The sequence below is a fragment of the Diceros bicornis genome, chromosome 36, assembly GCF_020826845.1.
Source record: "Diceros bicornis minor isolate mBicDic1 chromosome 36, mDicBic1.mat.cur, whole genome shotgun sequence".
In the NCBI taxonomy this organism is placed as follows: domain Eukaryota; kingdom Metazoa; phylum Chordata; class Mammalia; order Perissodactyla; family Rhinocerotidae; genus Diceros; species Diceros bicornis.
Window position 1 is genome coordinate 34,794,862 of NC_080775.1, and position 22,948 is coordinate 34,817,809.

A 22,948-nucleotide genomic window follows, 5' to 3' on the forward strand; every position below is an offset into this window, starting at 1 on the left:
AAGTGACTCCAGCTCAGCAGCTCCCACTCCTGCTGGAGCCGACGTGGGCCCTTGCTCCAGCTCCAACACTGCTGAGGGAGGGGACGCTGGCTCCAGCGCTAGAGGGGGTGGTATTGACGGAGCTGCAACCAGCTCTACCTCCACCACTGTCCACTGCCCTGTTTCTGCCGCCGGCTGGAGCTCTGCAGCTGGGGCTGCAGCGGGATAAAGGGAAAGGTTCACCCACATAGCTGACTTTCCACGTGTCCTTCTAAACACAGGAAAGATCCCACTTCCCTTCCGGGAATACCCAGCCTGCAGTCCCCCTTACCCTCTGGCTCTGCCTCAGTGGCCTCCAGAAGCTCACACCGGGCAAGGGAAAGAGGGTCACGGCAGCTCAGCTCTGAACCAGGCAAGGTGACCTGCATGTGCATCCCCTTTAGCTTGAAAAAGGGACAGCCCCAGTCTGGTCCCGCCCTAGTTCTGGTCCAAGCCCGGCGTCTCAAGGTCCTGAGTGTGGAGACCCTCTGCTCCTGCTCTCATCTCAGAGCAGCACTGGATGGTGCGGGTGGCCTCGTGCACCTGCCCCTTGTCTAGTGAGTTGGTGGAGTTGAAACCATTGGGCAGCTCCTCGACGACCTCCTGTGTGGAGTTCTGCAAAGACTGCCCGGGAGCTGGGCCACAAGGAATCAGGGGCTGCTTGCACACTGCCACTGGGGCCGACCCCCAAGAGCAAGTCCGCTCCTCAGTTCAGGCACAGACGGGCATCCCTGCAAAGAACTGTGGTCAGGGAGGGAAAGAGATGAAACCTCTAGGGCTCGGTAACACATGAGTAGAGAAGCTCACCTTCTCACGCTGCCAGCCAGGACCCTGTATGAACATGACAGACCCACCAGGCTTCCGACACCTAACTACCAGCTCCTGACTAGGAATGACCCACCCCTCATGCCCTGCCTTCCCCCCTCCACACAGACACATGCACACACACACACACACACACACGACGAGGGGCAAGGAGTGTGGGGCTGATCAGGTGGGATCACAGTTGTGTCCTGGCCTGCACCAGCCTTTCCTGGGCTGCCCCGTTGTTACCTTTCGCTGCCTCCTGCCAGATGCCCAGAGGCATCGGGGATGAGGGCTGAGCCAACGTCAGCAACGACGAAAAAGATTCTCTTTCTGGGCTCTTCTGAGCCCAGATCTTCCAAAAATCGGGACACAACAACTAAACATCTTTGTCTGTTGACCGTCGCCAGTCAAGTGAGCTGGATGGGGGTCTGTGGGTGCCTGATTACCAGAGTTCTAAGACCTGTTGAGGTCTGTGACCAAAGAAGTGAGGTCATTTTTCAAGATTCCATTACCTGGGCCCCTTCCCTCAATCAGACTTGCCCAGAGCTGCTCCCTGCCCCCGGGCTGCTCACCCTCCTCCCCCATGTCATCTCCTGAACTGTACACAAGGAACCCACACAGCCCTAGCCACAGCTCCCTGGAAACCTCACTAGGGTCCTAGCTTTCAGGAGACAGAGATGAATGCAGACCTCCTTTTTCTTACCAGTTCTGCATCCTGGGAAAGTCACTCTGCCTCTCAGGTCCTCCCCAGTCTCCAAACCTGTACCATGGGGATCAGGCTAGAATCTACTTCCTAGGGACGTCACCCAGTGTATATGAGATAATATCTATTACCCCTGTGGGCTGGTGTCACATGTACCTAAGGCCCAAACTTAGAGATGGAAGAATAATAATGAGGGGTGACACGCAGCACAGAACACCACTCAAAATAGGCCTGGGTTCCAGGAATGTGATATTGGGACAGTCACATCCAACTTGGCCTCATTTTCAGGTCAGCATCATGAGGGGGTTGAAACTAATGGAAATTCAGATATTGCCATACTGTGGCATAAAACCATTCAATTGTTTGCTGCTTTATGTAGAATCAGACCCAAGAACCTCATCTTGGCCTATGAGGTGGACAGCCTCCACAGTGGTACCCAGTAAGCCCCACCCATGTTATACACCTCCCCGTGGAACCACTAAGTGGTTAGTAACTGGCTTCTGAACATAATAACAGCCAAAGTGACGGGATGTCTTGTCTAAATTTTAACTAAAAAAGTCTCTCACTTCCTCTTACTCCATGTCTCTCTCTCACTCTGTCGAATCCCTGGAACTGAGGAATCAAATACTGGTGTTTTGGGGCTGCCCAACGTGGAGGCCCATCGAGGAGAGAAGCAAGGGAGTGCCCAGGCCAACAGACAGAAGGGAACTCAGGCTCTCAGTCCAAACTGAACCCTGAAGGCTGAGAGTGAACTTGGGGGCCAGTCCTCCCCCCGTCGAGCCTCAGTTGAGGCCACAGCCCCAACCTGTTAAACTCATTGAGGCAGAGGTGCCCAGCTAAAACGTGCCTGATTGCTGATCCACACAAATTGTGAGATAGTCAGCATTTGTAGTTTTGAAATGCAAGGCTGGGGCAATGAAGTCAGAGAGGGAAAGGTAACTGACACAGCCCACCAGGCCCTGGCCCTACCTTCCACCCCAGCTCCTGTTCTCTCCTCCCAGGGTCCCTCCAGCCACACTGGCCACCTTTCTAACCTCTTCCGGCCAAACTCACTCTTGCCTGCAAGACTCTGCATCAGTCGCACCTTCTCCCTGACACACTGCTACCAGGCTCGTGCAGGGCTGGCTCCCCGCTGTCATTCTGGTCCCAGCAAATGTCACCCCAGTGAGGCCTTTCAGACCCTCCTACCAGTGACCCCCAGCCCTCCCTCACAGCCCCCTGCTGTGTTTCTCTACAGCACTTGCTCTTTTCTTTCTCATGTCTTTGCTTTTGTCCCTTTCCCCTCTAGATTGTGAGCTCCTGGCGGGCAGGGACCACTTGGTCATTTTCATCCTGCACTTCGGCCCACCAGGGCACCCGGCACAGAGTGAGTGCTCAGTGCACAGCTGCTGAATGAGTACATGGGAAGCTCTTGCACCCCTCCCCCTGCTTATGACCAACTTTGATTGTGGAGATGAACACTAGTAAGAGGAGGTACAAGTTGTTTCTGAGGCAGGGGGACAGCCAGAAAGACCTCTGCTTGACTCTTCGCTGCTCCAGGTGCTCAAGAAAAGTTCAGCAGACACTGTGTAAATTCCAGGTTTACAGCAGAATGACTTGATATATATATATTATGTAATGGTTACCAAAATAAGGTTAGTTAACATCCATCACAAAACAGAAATAAAAGCTTTTTTCCTGGTGATGAGAAGTTTTAGGATCTACTCTCTTGGCAACTTTCAAATATACCACACAGCAGTGTTACCTTGCACAGTGCTGTATATCAAGTATGTCTCAGTAGACCTGAAAAAACATAAAAACAAAAACTCACTGGCAACCACTGACACAAGAGGCTGCCCGCCCCCTGGTGGCCCGCACTAGCGCTGCAGCCCTTGCCAAAACACCACCAAACAGAAAGGAACTTTTCTTCAGGTGTCCTCAAGGCAGAGGCTCTCCAGGGTCCCAGGGGTAAAGGAGCAGGACCTGTCGGCTTCTAGGGATTGGGAGCAATCTCGGGAGCCTACCTTTCCCCCCATCTTGCTGCCCTTTACCAGGTGTCCTCTTCACTCCTGAGGCATCCAATCTCAACCAGGACAATGAATCTCCCCTCCCTCCAGATGAGGGCCCCGACAGTCCAACAAGGACTGGTCTTCTCCCTGGACCCTGGACTTGGTGTCCAGTGCTCTAGCATCTTCTTCCTTATCCCCAGTTCTCATCCACCCAAGCCCCCAAGCCTCCTCAGTTCTAAATGATCTCCAGGGGGTGGAAAGCATTTTCTCAGCATTGATGACAGTAGGTCATCGACGGAGAACCCAGTCCGACAGACATGTTGCAAGCACATGGAACACTTGGAGTCACCTGCGGGATGCACTCCACTTTATATAGAAGGACCCTCACTGTGGTCTTCTCTCCTGTTCCCAATGCCTACACTAGGGGAGGATGGGCTCATCACAGTTCTCGGTGCCCACAGAGGTGGACTGCAGGACCCCAGTCCTGTGCTCCCCAGGCTGGGCCAGGGATGGGTCTGGAACAGGTGGAAACCTAGGAACCTTACACATTCCTCTGCCCATCTCTGCGCCCCTGGACACGTATCTAGGAGAACGGATGTTACTGCCCTGTGGGAGAGCTGCCTGCAACCTCTCTCCCTCCTGCCTCTTGTCACTTCCCCGGTGTCGGCTCTTTCTTGACTGCACCTCCGTGGTCCCCACATGAGAAGTCAGTGAGAGTGGGTGTGCCTGTGCACATGCGATGATGAGGGGAAAATGACCCCATATGGAGAGGGGTGGGCAGCAATCCCCTAGGATCTTAATGCCTCTCATTGCCAAAGGAAACCTGAGGGAAGGGGTGGAGCCTTGGCCAAGGAAGCTGGAGCTCTCTCTAGTCTTCGGGACCCTGACCACCCCCTGTGGTCTGGGCCAGTACCTGCCTCTTCCTGGGCTAGTTTCCCAACTGTACAGTGAGGGGTAAGATGTGCAACAGCACAAGCATGTGCTCAGCCAGGACAAGTCATCAGGCCCCATAGATACATTAAGTACGCTTTAAGTGTACTGAAGACATTAATATTGCTGTGCAATCATCACCATGATCCATCTTCAGAACTCTTCTCATCTTGCAAAACTGAAACTCTATACCCATTCATGAATAACCCCCCATTCCTCCTCCTCCCAGCCCCTGGCAAACACCATTCTACTTTCTGTCTCTCTGAATCTAGTGATTTCAGGAACCTCATAGAAGGGAAATCACACAAGGTTGTATTTTTGTGACTGGCTTATTTCATTTAGAGTAATATCATGAAGGTTCATCCACGGTGTGCCATATCTTAGAATTTCCTTCCTTTTTTAAGGATGAATAATATGCCATTGTATGTATATTCCACATTTTGCTTATCCATACAACCCTGGACAGAAACCATAACTGGGCCCAAAAGCAAGCCCAAAATAAAATGGGGCCCCAGCCCGATTTTTATCAACTGTCCCCTGGAGACTCCTTTCTTAAGCCACGTCTCATATGATGTTTACTAAGGATCTAATCTTGGGCCGTGAGTTGTTTTTCAGAAACTCCGTTTTTGCTCCTTGAGCAAGTTTCAACTGGTTTGAGCCAATGAGACCACAAGACGGCTGGCAAGACTCAAACCACGAGTGCACAAGTGACTGGAGAATGACCTGGGGGACCAAGAACTCCCCTGTCGATGATGTTAAGGACACCGCCTTTTGAACGGGGGATGTATGACAGAACATAAAAATCTTCTGCGCTTGCAGAAAATGCCTAGGACTGCCCCCAACCTTCCTGCACCTGCTGCTTTGCCCTTAAAAAGCCCTTTTCAACAGCCCATCGGGGAGAAAGATTTAACCTTTGTCTCCTGTCTACTTGCTGGCCAACCACATAATAAAGCTTTTTCCCTTCTACAAGAGTGGGTATCCCATGTTTGGCTTAAGGGGTGCATTGGGCAGCGAGCCCTTCCTCGGTTACAATACTTGGGTGGCTTCCATGTTTTAGCTGTTGTGAATAATGATGCTATGAACATGGGTGCTGAAATATGTCTTTGAGAACATGCTTTCAACTGTTTTGGGCAGGGGTATATGCCCACAAATGGAATTGCTGGATCCTATATAATTATATTTTTAATTTTTTTTAGGAATTGTTATACTCATTTTTACAGCAACTATATATTTTATATTCCTACCACAGTGCACAAGGGTTCCAACTTCTCCACATCTTGGCCAACACTGGTTCTACTCTTTTTCTTCTTTTTTTGATAGATGTCATCCTAATGAATGTGAGGTGGTCTCTCACTGTGTTTCTGCTTTGCATTTCCCTAATGATTACTGATGTTGGGCATCTTTTCATATGCTTATCGGTCACTTGCAGATCTTTTTTGAGGAAATGTCTATTCAAGTACTTTGTTCATTTCTGATTTGGGTTGTTTGTTTTTTATTGTTGAGTTTAGGAGTTCCCTATTTATTCTCGATAGTAAGCCCTTGTCAGATACATGGTTTGCAAATATGGTCTCCCATCCTGTGGGTTGTGCTTTTACTCTATTGATAATGTCTTTTGAGGCACAAAACATTTTAATATTCATGAAGTCCAGCATGTGTATCTTCTTATTTTATTGCTTGCTCCTTGGGTGTCATATCCATGAAATCATTGCCAAATCCTATTTTGTCAAGTTTTGTCTTATGTTTTCTTCTAAGGCTATTATAGTCTTACATTTAGGTCTTTGATCCACTGGGAATTAAGCTTTGTATATGGTGTTAGATAAGGGTCCAAGTTGATTCTTTTGCATGTAGATATCCACTTTTTCCAGCACAAGTTGTTGAAAAGACTGTCTTTTCCCCATTGAATAATCTTCGCGCCCTTGTCAAACATCATTTGGTCATATGGGTGAGGGTTAATTTCTGGGCTCTCAATTCTGTTTCCATTGGTCAACATGTCTGTCTTTATGCCATGACAATGTTGTTTCGATATTGTAGATTTGTAGTAAGTTTTCAATCAGGAAAGAATGAGTCCTCCAACTTAGTACCTCCTTTCAAGATTGTTTTGGGTATCTGGACTTACTTGAGATTCCATAGGAATTTTTGGATGGGTTTTTTTCTATTTCAGGACAAAATGTCCTTGAGATTTTGATAAGGACTGCACTGCATTTGTTGATCTCTCTGGATAATGTTGACACCATCACAATAAGGAGTCTTCCAATCCATGGTGATGGGATGTCTTTCAGTTCTGGTAGCGCCGGGCGGTTGTTCAGGTTGACAAGTGCTCGAGGTAGTCATCCAGAAACCCACAATTCCTCCTCACTGTGCCTTCACCATTTCCTTAGAACCCATCGACAGTCAAGAGAAGGCAAAATGCATGTAAAATGCACGTGGGAAGTTTTCAAGGACTGGGTGTGCATGGAGCACACATTTCTTCCACTCCTCTCCATTAGCAAGAACCACGGACTGAACTAGCAGACCCTAACACAAGGGGCCTGCAGACTCAACCAGCAGACCCCAACAAATGGGGACTGTGGACTAACCAAGGGCTAAGACTGATGCTGTCTTAGAGCATCTTGTCAATCTAGACTGACCCATTGACCCTGGACTGGAAAGCCAGTTAGATCGGGAGCTCAACACAAAGACAGTGGATCTCAGATCCGAGAGGAACTTACCCACGGCCCTTGGAAACAGCGAAAAAGATGGAGAACTCAAAGGTTTTGCGGGTACCAATGCCTGTGTTTCTCATCTCCGAAGCCATCAGATGAGTCCTTTGAATCCCACTGCTGCCACCAAACTGTTACAAAACAAAATTTAACTGAGTAAATTTTAAACATCTTATTGGCTTTATTCAACAATTCATGAATCAGGCAGCATCCAGTCTAGCAGAGAGAAAGGAGCGCCAAGGAGCTGGAAAACATGAAGGACTTTTATAGGCAGATGGGAGCAGGAACAAGGAAGTTACACTAGACACAACAGCGGGTTGGTTACAGCAAGGTTACCTTCATTTAGGGGATGGCAGGGCTCCATCAGGAAGATGACCTACCTGCTGCTCATCAGGCGATTCCCCACTGACTGGTTTAAGATTCCATTCCTGGGAGGGCCAAAAGTCTAATTAAGTCTCAGCTTGTTGACGTGGGGTTTAGCCTAAGCGGCTCCATTTGGGCCTGGTGTCTTGTTTTAAACACATGACTTCTGCTGGTCCCTGCTTTCCCCAGTTACCCCTCGGCTGTCCCTTCACTGACCATTGTTGGTCACACACCCACTGCACCTGCCTCCAGTCCTTCCCCCTCAACACCGTAATCTCACACACAGCTCCTCCCGACACTATCATGACGTCTCCCACCACACGTCCCCTATACCTTCCACACTGCCAGCCAGATGCTTCACAAACACCACCACCATTTATGTCCAATGGGCTGAGAGGGCTGCCCGTGCACTGGGAATCAGGAGTCGCAAGGTCTGTCACTTGGCCTCCAATCACCTATTGTACCCCAGCTGAAGTGCTTACCCTGCGGAGAGACTCAGTTGTAGCCAACTCCATGGAACAACATCATCTTTGCCCCAGGCTTCCTTCAAAATGCTCCACCCACTTTCTGCCCCAACTGCTCCTTGAGGGGTCATTTTGGGGTAGCCTTCGAGGCCACCTTGGTGATTTTGTGCCCAGGCACAAACATCCCTCAGCCCACAAACACTGTAACAATACCCCCTGAAATCATATAGCACAGGTAACCAGTGAATGGACGCAAATTACTGGTTTTACCTCCAAGACCGCTAATGAATATTTGACACCAGGAGCATCCACTTTTGGGTTTCACTGTGGGCTGATATCACAAGGCTCTCACCCAGTGAGCGTCTCTCTTCCCCAGCCCTCTGAGCAGCTTGCTCCAGGCTATATTCTGCAATGCATCACTGTCTCTCTCTCAGCCTGCTTCCCTCAGGTCGCAGGAAACTTCCCCTGAGTTTCCTGCCCTGACTGGCTACCACCAACCCATATAGACACTGTCAGTCCTATAGCACTGGGTGTTCAGTTCTACTAGGACTGACTGACTGGACTGGGCACAGGTGCGGTGGCCCTACCCACATAAAATCAGGTAACTGAGGCAACCAAGAAGTATCGACAACCTTAACCCAACATGGACAACAACTCCGTAAGACCCTATCCTAGCCCTTGTACAACAGTCTCATGAGTCTTTTGCCTAAATGGTTTTAGAAAACGGCCTGGCCCTAGAGTGTCTATACCAGCTAAGGAAGGAGGGGTTTGTGCCTTTCCTGGAACCACTTGCTGAATGTACATCAACACACAAGTCCAAACCTACCACCACCAGATGGCCCAAGAGATTAAAATATTGCATAATATTACCCAAATCTTGAATATTACCCAAGGCCCCTGAGATCATTGACCTACTTTCATGGCTGGTCTCTCCAAGTTGGGGACAATGGAAACGGACTGGATTTTAGACTGTTGCTTGTACAATCATAGGACTTGTTTCTATAGCCCTCATTGGACGTTTACTCTCTTGGCTACAAGATGCCCTACCCCTAATAACTCCATTAATTACCCTTATTAAATATCCCAACCAACTTAAAATTAACTAAATTAAAATTAATCAATACGCTGATTAATGTAAAAGCTTTAAAATTTTTATCGAGGAAAATCTGCTTAACACAGAATACACCGTTGAGAGCATTTTAAAGAATACAGTTCAGTGGCTTTTAGTACAATGATTATGTCATGTGGCTATCACCACTATCTAATTCCAGAACATTTTCAACACCCCCAAACAAACCCATACTCATTCGCACTATTTTCTCCTAACCCAAGCCCATGGAAACAACTCATCTGTTTTCTCCCCCTATGGATTTGCCTATTCTGGACAGTGCATTCAAATGGCATCATGCTATCTGTGGCCTTTGTGGATGGCTTCAGTGAGCACACGTTTCAAGGTTCATCCATGGCTGAGCATGTAGCAGTACCTTATTCCTTTCTATGGCTCTATACTATCCTATATTATGAATAGGCCACATTTGGTTTATGCAGTCATAACTGGATAGAAATTTGGGTTTGTTTCACCTTTGGACCATTGTGAATAATGTTGCTTTGAATGTCCATGGACAAGTTTTTCTTTGAACATATGTTTCCAATGCTCTTTTGGACATACCTACCATGTGACTCTCCAGGTTAATGGTAATTCTAGGTTTAAGATTTTAAAAAATGCCAAGCTGTTTTCTGCAGTGGCTGCATCATTTTACTTTCCCACCAGTAATGTTATGTGGGTTTCCCTTTCTCCACATCTTTATCAACACTTGTTATTTCCCATTATGTTGAGTATAGCCTTCATTTTGAGTGTGAAATAGTATCACACTATCCTTTGAATTTGCATTTTCCTAATAATTTATGATACTAAGCATCTACCTAGTGCTTATTGGCCATCTGTGTATCTCCTGGAGACATGTCTATTCCAGTTGGTTACCCATTTTCATTGGCTTCTTTGTTTCTTATAATTGAGTTCTAAGAGATCTTTATATAGTCTCAATATTAGAGCCTTTTCAGTTACATAACTTGCAAATAGAGAACACATCAGTACCCCACTTTTAACAATGGATAGAATATCCAGACAGAAAATCAGGAAACAGCAGACATGAAAACATTAATGGACCTATCAGACATACACAGAACATTTTACTGAACAGCAACAAAATGCACTCTCTTCTCAAGGGCACATGGACTATTTTCCAGAACAGATCAAGTATTAGGTCACAAAACAAGTCTTAACAAAATTAAGAAGACTGAAACCATACCGAGTATCTTTTCCAAATACAATGGCATGAAACTAGAAGTCAATAACAGAAGGAAAACTGGAATATTCATAATACATGGAAATTCAACAACAAACTCTTAAACAGCCACTGGATCAAAGAAGAAAACAAAAGGGACATTAGAAAATAGCTCCAGACATACAAAAAGAAAAAATAAAAACACCAAAACTTACAGGATGCAGCAAAAGTAGTACTAAGAGCAAAGTTTGTAGTGATAATCTTGTACATTATAAGAGAAGAAAGATGTCAAAAAAACAACCTGACTTACAACGCACAGCATTAGACAAAGAAAAAATGAAACCCAAAGTTAGCAGAAGGATGGAAGTCACCAAGAAGAGAGAGGGAAAAAATGAAAGAGAGTATGAAAGATCAATAAAAGTAAGAGTTGACTTTTTGAAAAAAAAAAAAAATTGACAAACCCTTAGATAGAATATCGAGGAAAAAGAAGAGAGATGACTCAAATAAAGTAAATCAGAAATGAAAGAGGAAGCACTACAACTGATGCTTCAGAAAGAAAAAGATGAGAAGAGACTATTCTGAACTAGTGTACACTCACAAACTGGGTAACCTAGACAAAATAGATAAATTCCTAGAAACAACCTATGAAGGCTAAATCATGGAGAAACAGAAATCTTGAGCAGACTAGTAACAAACAAGCAGACTGAATCAGTAATCAAACACCTCCCAACGAGAGGAGTGTAAAGTGAATGCCTGACTTCACCACAGACCCCTGAGCCAGCCTGCCCCAGCGCCAGGCTGACTCCCGTGGACCTAGCTGGCTCCCTGCAGGCTTCTGCAAATCCAGGCCCCTGGCTCACCCTGGAGCATGCCAGCTCTGGTGGCCTCAAGCAGCATCCTTGACACCAGGCTCCCACCAGCTTCTGGGAACCCAGGCCCCCATCTCAGCCTAGGGGCTGCCATCTTCAGCAGCCCAAGGTGGCTCCTGTGACCCCAAGTGGTGTCCTTGGCACCAGGCTCCTGGTGGGCTCTGGTGAATCCAGACCCTGGCTCACCCAAGTTCCTGCCTACAGGCAGCCACAGGCAGCACCCACAGCCACAGGCAGCTTCTGCAACAGGGCACGCAGTGGGCTCCCACAAACCCAGGACCCCAGGTCACTGTAGCACTTACCGGCTCCAGCAACCCCAGGTAGATTCCATGGCATCAGGCTCCCTCGGGGCTACTGGGAACTCAGGCCCATGGCTCACCACACCACCTGCCAGTTTCAGCAGCTGTAGACAGCTCTCATGGAACCAGGCTCCTGGCAGGCTCCCACAAAACCAGGCCCCCCGCTCACCCAGGTGCTTGCTCACTCAGGCAGCCCTAGGCAGCTCCCATGGCACCAGGCACCAGCAGGCTCCCATGAACCCAGGCTTCCATCTTGACCCAGCACCTGCTGGCTCCTGCAGCCTCAGGCAGCTCCTGTGGCCCCAAGCCCCCAGCAGGCTCCCAGGAATCCAGACTTCTGGCCTACCCCAGCACAAGCTGTCTCTCATGGCGCCAGGGTCCTGGCAGGCTCCTGTGAACCAAGGCTCTCAGCTCATCCCAGTACTGGCCAACTCCCATGGCCCTGGATGACTCCTGTGGCTGCAGGCTCTTAATCAGGACCTGCCAAACCAGGCGCCAGTGGAGCTACTCATGAACTCAGGGTCCCAGCTGTGCCCAGGGCCAGACACAATACTGTGGACCCAAGCTCTCCACTCACCCCAGTACCAGGCTGCCCAAGGACTCCAGCAGCAAGTCTGCCCCTGGACACCACCAGATGGCCTACCCAGGACCCCTGGATAGGCTGACTGTGAAGGCTTTGGTTTGCTAAAGCCAGTCTGTAAAGAGTGGAAGAGGTGCCTACTTCTTCAAATTTGTAGACACCAATGGAGGCCACAAGGATCATGAATACTCAAAGACCCATGACACCACCAAAGAAAAAGAATAAAACTCCAATGACCGACCAAGAAATGGAGATATAGGAACTATGTGACAAAGGCTTCAGAACAACCCTCTTTGAGAAATTCATAAAACTATAAGGAAACACAGATAGACTACTAAATGAAATAAGGAAACAGTGCATGAACAAGTGAGAAGTTCAACATAGAAACAGAAATCTTTAAGGAAAAACAAACAGAAATTCTAGAGTTGAAGAACACAATGACTGTGTTCTTCGAAATCAGATTCAACCATGTACAAGAAATAATTAGTGAACTAGAAGATGTGTCATTTGAAATCATCCAAAGAAGCAAAAAGTAAAACAGGAATAGATGGGAACGGGGAAAGGCAGTGTGAATTATGGGATACCATGAAAAGAAACAGATAAGCATTATTAAAGTACCAGAGGAGAAGACAGGGACAAAGGAAAAGAAAGTTTACTTAAAAAAATAGCAGCTGGGCTGGCCCCAGGGCTTAGCGGTTAAATGCGTGTGCTCCGCTACCGGCGGCCCAGGTTCGGATCCCGGGTGCGCATCGACACACCGTTTGTCCGGCCATGCTGAGGCCGCATCCCACATACAGCAACTAGAAGGATGTGCAACTATGACATGCAACTATCTACTGGGGCATTGGGGAAAAAAAGGAGGAGGATTGGCAATAGATGTTAGCTCAGAGCCAGTCTTCCTCAGCAAAAAAAGAGTAGGATTAGCCCGGATGTTAGCTCAGGGCTGATCTTCCTCACAAAAAAAAAAAAAAAAAAAGATCTAAAAAAAAAAAAAATAGCAGCTGACATCTTCCCAAATCTAGGGAGAGATTTAGACATCCAAGGTCCTGAAGTCGATCTGTCACCCTAAAATTTCAAACTAAAACTTTCTTCTCCAAGACACATTATAACAAAACTATCTAAACTCAAAAAAAGGGTCAAACAACATGATCAAGTTCAACATGATGCAAATCAATGAATGTGACACACCGCATTAATAGAATGAAAGATAAAAATCATAAAATAATCTCAGTCGATGCAGAAAAAGCAGTTTGACAAAATTCAACACCCCTTCATGATAAAAACTCTCAATCAAGGGTTACAGAAGGAACATAATAAAAGGTTTACATGACAAACCCACGGCTAACATCATATTGAACAGTGAAAGGCTGAAAGCTTTCTTGCTAAGACAAAGAACAAGACAAGGGTGCCCAGTCTCAATACCACTCTTCAACATACTCCTACAAGTCTTAACCAGAGACATTTGGCCAGAGAAAGAAATATAATGCATCCAAATTGGAAAGGGAGAAACAAAGTGGTCTCTGTTTGCAGATGATATGATTTTATATAGAGAAATACCTAAGGACTCTCCCCCAAACTGTTAGGACTAATAAACAAATTCACTCAAGCTGCAGGAGACAAAATCAACATATAGAAATCTGTTGCCTTTCTGTACACTAACAATGAACTATTTAAAAAAGATATAAAGAAAAAAATCCTATTTACAATAGCATCAAAAACAGTAAAATACTCATAAATAAATTTAACCAAGAAGGTGAAAGGTCTACACACTGATAACTATAAGACATTGATGAAAGAAACCAAAGACACAAAGAAATGAAAAGATATCTTATGTCTGTGGATCAGAAGAATTAATACTGTTAAAATGTCCATGCTACCCAATGCCATCTCAAGATTCAATGCAATTCCTATTAAAATTCCCATGGCATTTTTCACAGAAATAGGACAAACAATGCTAACATTCATATGGATCCACAAAAGACCTCAAATAACCAATGCAACGCTGAGAAAGAAAAAGCTGAAGGCATCACAATTCCATTTTAAACTTTATTACAAATCTATAGTAATAAAAACGGTATGATACAGGTATAAAAAGAGACACATAGACCAATAGAACAGAATCAAGAGCCCAGAAATAAAACCACACACATACAGTTTGCTAACAATTGACGAGTCAGCTAAGAAGACTCCATGGGGAATGGATAGTTTCTACAATAAATGGTGTTGGGAAAACTGGATAACCACATGCAGACAAATGAAATTGGATCCCTATTTTACACCACTCTAAAAATGATACCAAATTGAATAAAAGACTTAAATGTAAGACAGCAAATATGAAACAACTAGAAGAAAACATAGAGAAAAAACCCCATGAAACCGGTCTTGACAATGATTTTTTTGGATGTAACATCAAAAGTGCAAGCAACAAATGCAAAACTTAACAAGTGGGATGACATCAATCTAAAAAGCTTCTGCACAGCAAAAGAAACAATCGGCAAACTAAAAGGGTTAATATCCACAATATATAAGAAACTCTTACAACTCAAAAGCAAAGAAACCAACAAAACAATATGAAAATGGTCAAAGACCTGAATAGATACTTTTCCAAAGAAGACATAAAACTGGTCAACAGGTACATGAGAAGATGCTCGTAATCACTCATCATCAGGGAAACGAAATCAAAACTACAATGAGATATCACCTCACACCTGCTAGAATGGTTCTTCTCAAAGAGACAACAGACAACAAGTGTTGGCGAGGCTGTGTAGAAAAGAGAACCCTGTGCACTTTTGGTATGAATGTAAATTGCTATAGTCACTATGGAAAAAATATGGAATTTTCTCAAAAAAATAAAAACAGAAATACTATATAAATGAGCAATTCCACTTCTGGTTGTATATCCAAAGGAATTGAAATCACTATTCTGAAGAGATATCTGCACCCCCATGTTCATTTCAGCATTATTCACAAACTGAGGACATAGAAACAATCCATGTGTCCATCAATGGATAAACAGATAAAGAAAATGTGAGATATATGTATATATACACGAAATATATAATGGAACATTATTTAGCCACGCAAGAGAATGAAATCCTGCATTTTGCGACAACGTAGATGGACCTTGAGGCATTATGCTAAGCAATATAAGTCAGACAGAGAAAGAGAAATACTATATGTTCTCACACATATGTGAAATCTAAAAAAGCCCAATTCAAAGGAATAGAGACTCGGGGCCGCCCGGTGGTGCAGCGGTTAACTGCACGCGCTCTGCTGCGGCGGCCCGGGGTTTGCAGGTTCGGATCCCGGGCATGCACCAACGCACCGCTTGTTAAGGCATGCTGTGGCAGCGTCCCATATAAAGTAGAGGAAGATGGGCACGGATGTTAGCCCAGGGCCAGTCTTCCTCAAGAAAAAAGGGGAGGATTGGCATCGGATGTTAGCTCAGGGCTAGTCCTCCTCACAAAAACAAAAAAAAAGGAATAGAGACTAGAATGGTGTTTGCCAGGGCCTCGCGGGTGGGGGAAATGGGGAGATGTGAGTCAAAGTGCGCAAATTTCTAACTGTGAAATGCATAAGTTCTGGGGATCTAATGTATAGCATGATGACCATAATTAACAAGACTATATTATATACTCAAGAGTTGTTAAGAGAATAGATCTTAAAAGTAATGACTAGATGGGGGCCAGCCCCGTCGCTTGGTAGTTAAGTGCACGTGCTCCGCTACTGGCAGCCCGGATTCTGATCCCAGGCGCGCACCGATGCACCGCTAGTCTGGCCATGCTGAGGCGGCGTCCCACATACAGCAACTAGAGGGATGTGCAACTATGATGTACAACTATCTACTGGGGCTTTGGGGAGAAAAGGGGGAAAAAAAAAAGTGATGACTAGAAGAAAGAAGTTAATTATGGGAGGGAATGGAGGTGCTAACTCACCGTACTGTGGTAATCCTTTCACAAATCATCATCTTGAACACGAAAACTTACATATGTTATATGTCACTAATATTTCAAGAAATCTAAAAAAAAATCTCTCAACAAAGTACAACCCAGGACCAGATGACTGCACTGGTGAATTCTACCAAACCTATAAAGAAGTATTAAAAACAAGCCTTCTTACGCTCTGTCAAATGTTGAAAAAGAGGGAACACTTCCAAACTCATTTTACGACGCCAGCATTACCCTGATACCAACACTAGACAAGGACACTAAAAGAAAATAAAATTACAGACCATTACACCCGATGAACATAGATGCAAAAATCCTCAACAAAGTACTAGCAAACTGAATTGAACAGTGTATTAAAAGAATTATACACTACGACCAAGTGAAATTTATTCCTGGTATACAACGGGAGTTCAACACACAAAAATCGATCAGTGTAATATGCCACATCAATAAAATGAAGGGGAAAAAAACATGACCATCTCAATGGATGCAGAAAAACCATTTGACATAATTCAACACCCTTTCATGATAAAACACTCAACAAACTGGGAATAGAAGGAAAGTGCCTCACCATAATAAAAGCCATATATGAAAAACACACAGCAAACATAATACTCAATGACGGAAGGCTGAAAGCTTTTCCTCTAAGATCAGGAACAAGGCAAGGATGCCCACTTTCACCACTTCTATTCAACACAGTACTGAAAGTTCAAGCCAGAACCATGAGGCAATAAAAATAAATAAATAAAAGGCTTCCAAATCGGAAAGAAAGCAGTAAAATGGTCTCTGTTGGAAGACGATATCATCTCATATGTAGAAAACACGAAAGACTCCACAAAAAAGCCGTTTGACCTAACACGAATTCAGGAAAGTAGCAGGATACAAAGTCAACACAAAAATCAGTTGCATGTCTATACACGAACCATGAGCTGTCTGAAAAGGAAATTACAAAAACAATTCATTCATAATAGTATCAGAAAGAATAACATGCTTAGGAATTAACTTAACCAAGGAGGTGAAAGGCTTGCACCATAGAAACTACAAAACATTTCAGAAAGAAATTAAAGAAGACATACATAAATGGACACATATCCCATGTTCATGGATTGGAAGGCTTACTATTGGTAAAGTGTCAATATTACCCAAAGCAATCTACAGATTCAATGTAATCCCTATCCAAATCCTAATGATGTTTTTTGCAGAAATAGAAAAACCCATCCTAAAATTCACATGGAATCTCAAGGGACTCATAATAGCCAAAACAATCCTGAAAAAGAACAAAACTGGAGGACTCACACTTCCTGATTTCAAAACTTACTACAAAGCTACAGTAATCAACGGTATGGTATTGGCATAAAGACAGACATAGAAACCAATGGCATAGAATAGGGAGCCGAGAAACAAAGCCTCACATATACGGTCAAGTGATTTTTCACAAGGGTGCCAAGACCACGCAATGGAGAAAGGTTTCTTTTCAACAAATGGTGCTGGGAAAACTGGATATCCGCATGCAAAAGATTGAAGCTGGACCCCATCCAACACCATATACAAAAATTAACTGAAAATGGATCAAGGACATAAATGTAAGACCTCAAACACGAAAACTCTTAGAAGAAAACATAGGACAAAATCTTCACGACACCAGACTTGGCAATGATTTCTTGGATATGACACCAAAGGCACAGGTAACGAAAGAAAAACAATGGACAAATTGGGCTCCATGAAAATTTTATAAGTTGGTACATCAAGAGGCACTGTCCACAGAGTAAAAAGGCAACCCAAGAGAGGGAGAAAATATTTGCAAATCATGTTTCTGACAAGAGACTGATATCCAGAATATACAGAGAAGTTCTAAAACTAAACAACTAAAAAACAAGCCAATTCAAATATGGGCAAAGGACTTGAAGAGACATTTCTCCAAAGAAGACTTACAAATGGCATATAAGCACATGAAAAGATGCTCAACACCACTAATTATTAGGGAAATGAAAATCAAAACCACAATGAGACACCACCTCACACCCACTAAGATGAGTGCTATGGAAAAGACAGAAAACAACAAGTGTTGGCCAGGGTGCAGCAAAATTGGAACCCTGGTACACTGTTGACAGGAACGTAAAATGGTGCAGCCGCTATGGAAAACAATATGGATGTTCCTCAAAAAATTGAAGATAGAATTATCACGTGATCCAGCAATTCCACTTCTGGAGATACATCCAAAAGATCTGAAAGCAGAGCCTTGAAGAGATATTTGTACATCCATGTTCATTGCAGTATTATTCACAACAGCTAATATTCACAACAGCTAAAACGTGGAAGCAACCCAAGTGTCCACTGACGCATGAATGGATACACAAAATGTAGTATATCCACACAATGGAATATTATTCAGCCTTAAAAAGGAAGCAAATTCTGCAATATGCCACACATGGATTAACCTTGGGGACATTATGCTAACAGAAATAAGCCAGTCACAAAAAGATAAATACTGTATGATTCCACTTACACGAGGAACTGAGAGTAGTCAAAATCATAAGAGATGCAAAGTGGAATGGTGGCTGCCAAGGGCTGGGGGGAGGGGAGAAGGGAGAGTTATTGTTTAATAGGTATAGAGTTTCAGATTTACCAGAGTTATGGGGATGAATGGTGGTGATAACTGTACAATAGTGTAAATGTATTTAACGCCACTGAAGTGTACACTTAAAAATGGTTAAGATGGCACACTTTTTTGTTATGTATATTTTAACTCAATATACAAAAAGGGAAAAAAAAAAAAAGAAATGAGCTATTAAGCCACAAAAAGACATAGTGGACCCTTAAATACATATTGATAAGTGAAAGAAGCCAACCTGAAAAGGCTATATACTCTGTTCCATAGTTTTCATGTATTCCAATTACACGACATTCTAGAAAAGGCAAAAGTATGGAAACACTATAAAGATCAGTGTTGCCAGGAGTTGGGAGGCAAGGAACGAAGAGGCAGAGCACAGGGACTTTTAGGGCAATCCAATTCTTCTGTAGGATACCGTTGTGGTGGACACATGAGATTATGCATGTCAAAATCCAAGCACATGACAGCGAGACAGCGAACCTTAATGTAAACTACGGACTTGGTTACGAACACTGTAGCAGCATCAGCTCCTCACCTGTGAGGAAAGAACCGCACTAACACAGGTGGTCATGCAAGATGTTAACAGTAGGGGAAACTGCAGGGGAGAAGGGAGAAATGCTCTGCACTATCTGCTGAATTTCTCTGTCCATCTAAAACTTTCCTAAAAAACAATCTATTAATTAAAAATTAATCAATGGAAGGTAGGGAGTGGGTAGAAATAGGGATGAAACAAGAATATCCGAATATTGACAAATGTTGAAGCTGGGTAATAGAGACATGGGGGGCTATCACACTTTTCTGTTTAATTTGTGAATGTTCAAGGTTTTCCACAATAAAACATTTTTAAAGCTCCAGATTAAATCTAGATTATATATACAAGGAATCAAAGAATGTGAAGAAAGCAGATATTTTTGAAGCAAGTACTCAAGGGGCACACTGAGGGAACGTGCAATCACACTGGATAGAGAGTGAACGTCCTGGTTTCACCAGGAAGGTTTGGAGCTCAGTGAGCAAGGCAGGCGACAGCACAGTCAGGGAAGTGACTGATAATGAACACGGAAAAATGTTCGCCCTCACTGGTCACAGAAATGCCAACGATGGGCCCTGACAGAACTGCCCCAGGATTTACAACGTCGAGACACCCAGAGTTAGAGCAGGCTCAGGGACAGAGCACCACGTCCTGTGAGAATGCCAATCAGCACCGGCTTTCTGGAGGGCAAACCCCCCGAACCCTGGAACCTGCAGGCCACTGGCCCGGCTGCTTTGTTGTACGGACTCTGTCCAAAAACAAAGTGATTGGGTAAAGATGATGGACTGAATAAACATATGTAGAGCCCCTTTGACATAAAATCCCTAAAAAATGACCCAAAGATTCCTTCATTGATGAACAAATTCATAATAGCCCTGGGAACCATCAAGAGAGCCGACATTTTGAGGAAGACATCAAAGAGAGACAACAGCTGGTGACCGGGGACCCCAGTGGGGGGCTCCGGGTGGGCCATGGAGACCAAGCCAGAGCGCCCTCTCCCTCTCCCCCTCCTCCCCCTGCCGCTCACCTAACACCTCCTGCATCGCCCCTCCACTCCCAGCCACTGCCCACCTCACGCTCCAGGAATACAGGAGCAGAGGCGCAGGGCGCCCTTTCCAACAGCACAGCTGTCCTCTTGCTCTCTGCGCCTCCCCAGGCGGCGGAGCCCAGCCCTGCACCTCCTCAGGGCCCAGCACACTCCTCCCGGGCCCTCAGCCTCCTCCTCTCCATCCGGTCCTCCCTGCAGCACCTGCTAGCTCATCTCCACTTTACAAACAAACTCTCCCTTGGACCCAGGCTCCCTTTTGGCTACTGTCCACTTGCCCGACTCCCCTTCATGGCGAAACTTCTTAAGTAAAGTGCCTCATCCCTACTGCCCTCCCATGGCTCCCCTTCCCCCACTCTAGACCCAGCTTCATTCCCACCCTCTCAAGGAGACTGAGGTCACTAGTGATCCCACGTGGCCGAGTCCAGCCATCTTCTCTCCATTCTGATCGGAGCTGTATCCCAGCCAGCTGAGCACCCCTCCTTTCTGCAATACCCTTTTCCCCTCGTGGCTCCTGCAACCTCATGCTCCACCATTTCAGTCCCCTTTCCTGGACCCTCTTCAGCTACACCTCTGCAAACGCTGCCTGCTCCTAGGCTGGGCCTGGGGCCCTTCCACAGCTGCAGTGTCTCCAGGAAACCTCATTCAATTCCACGTTTTTAAACATCTCTGACCTCATCCTCACTCTGCAGACACACCGATGCAACTTTAAGAGCTTAGGTGCTAGCTCCCCAGCATCAGCACCTAAGGAGTATCTCAGACTCGATTCCTCTCAAAATTTCACTGTCATATGAGTTCCAAAATAGCATCAAATATTTCCAAAAAGGAGGAAAAATTTGCATACAATAAATAGTGGTGAACAAAGTAACCGATAAAACGTATACTTACATCCAATCACGGTTGCTTGATGGGGAAAATAAGAACACAGAACTGAGATCAGTCTCAAGTTGGGGAGTGGAAGGTGAGGAGCTGAGAGTGTAGAACACAGGAATTGATCAACTCTAAGCATTTCCAGAAAGAAAGGCAGAAACTGTTGTTCCTAAAAGCTGAAAGACACCCACTAGAAGAATAGAAAAATCATGAGAAAGCCTAATAAATTAAAAATTAAATTAAATGGTAGACTCAACTTCCAATTTATCAATAATCACAATTCTGAATGGATGAAATTGCTCTATAAAAAGACGAAGGCTCTCAAGTTGAGTTGAAATATAGTCATAAAATAAAGAGATATAATATGGTTGAAAATGAGGAGATAAAGAAATAAGACTTTAAACGGACAAAAAGGGGTTTTCTGTGTTGATAACTGTCAGCAACACTTATGCACCTAACAATATGGTCTTGAAACATAAAGCAAAACTGGACAAACAAGAAGACACAGGCACCTCCAGAATCACAGGGAAACCTACCTTACCTCTCTTAGAAATCCACAGGTCATGGGGCAGCCCCATGGCTTAGCGGTTAAGTGCGCGTGCTCCGCTGCTGGCGGCCCAGGTTCGGATCCCGGGCGCGCACCGACGCACCGCTTCTCCGGCCACGCTGAGGCCGTGTCCCACATGCAGCAACTAGAAGGATGTGCACCTATGACATACAACTATCTACTGGGGCTTTGGGGGAAAAATAAATAAATAAATAAATAAAAATTAAAAAAAAAAAAAGAAATCCACAGGTCAAGTGATACAGTAAGTTAGGAAACAGATCTGCTGACGAACACAAAAAAGCTAGATCTGGCCTCAGCCCGAGGGACAACAATATAAGCAACTAGTGGAGAGGATGCATTCTCCTCAAACCACAATGAAACAATCACCACAATGGACTGTGTGCTAAGCCACAATGAAATCTCTAAATTGTCCACAAAGCAGAAATCTATAAGTGACCATATTACTGGACCTTCAAGCAATAAAAGTAAAAAATAATCACAAAATATTGGCTCCCCTCCCCCAACCTATCCACTTGAAAATCTGTCCACACTCTTCTAAATCTCTCAGGTTAAAGGGGGGATCCAGACAGACAGACAAACTCTTTAGAAATGAACAGCAAGGAGAGCAGCATGAGGCAAATCCATGGCGTGGGGAAAAAGGGACAGACGAAGGGACACAGCCTCCACTGCAGGTATCAGGGAATATCACCTGTACACGAAGAAGCTGAGCACTTCCCTCCAGGAGCCAGAACACCACCACAATAAAACCAAAGACAGAAGAAGGAAGCGAGGATTCACGAGGCAGGAACAAGAACGTAGACCTGAGCAATGGAGTCAAGGGCTGGCTGTCTGGAAAGACCTGTAACAGTGAGAAACCTTCACAGTCTGACCAAGAGGAACAGACAAAGGCACCAAACTGTACCATCAGGTACGACAAACTACAGAAACAGCTTTAACGTGATAGGAGAACATAGCAGATAACTGACCAGGACATCAGCAGTCCTCAGCTGGAGCTGTCCTTTCCCCAGGATGCATCTGGAAACACGCAGGATGGGTTTTGTTTCTTGCTTTGTGTTGTCCTAATGGTTGTTGCCCTGGGGGTCCAGGAGGTCCTGAACAGCCTGTCACATAGAGCCATTTCCCACCTGAAGTGTTACTGACATCTGGAAAGACAAGCACTGATCCAGATTAAATGAACAATGTGGCTGAGCGGCCCAGTGGCGTAGGGGTTAAGTGCACGCACTCTGCTGTGGTGGCCTGGGGTTCGGATCCCGGGCGCGCACCGATGCACTGCTTATCAAGCCACGCTGTGGTGGCATCCCATATAAAGTGGAGGAAGATGGGCATGGATGTTAGCCCAGGGCCAGTCTTCCTCAGCAAAAAGAGGAGGATTG

General features: G+C 45.1%; 1 long non-coding RNA gene across 6 annotated transcripts; it reads right to left on the reverse strand.

Annotated features, from left to right (window-relative positions):
- Window positions 1-173: 173 nt before the first annotated feature.
- On the reverse strand, window positions 174-21,057 carry LOC131398870 (uncharacterized). 6 transcript variants are annotated; one of them, XR_009217022.1, is made up of 6 exons: window positions 7,842-8,165; window positions 7,526-7,573; window positions 7,155-7,276; window positions 3,273-3,310; window positions 311-401; window positions 174-194 (listed from the first exon to the last, which is right to left on the reverse strand). It is a non-coding gene; the product is annotated as an uncharacterized LOC131398870 (long non-coding RNA). The 6 variants fall into 6 exon arrangements; XR_009217024.1 differs by lacking the exon at window positions 311-401 and having other exon boundaries at window positions 180-194; window positions 7,842-8,163; XR_009217021.1 differs by lacking the exon at window positions 174-194 and having other exon boundaries at window positions 201-401; window positions 7,842-8,163.
- Window positions 21,058-22,948: the final 1,891 nt, after the last annotated feature.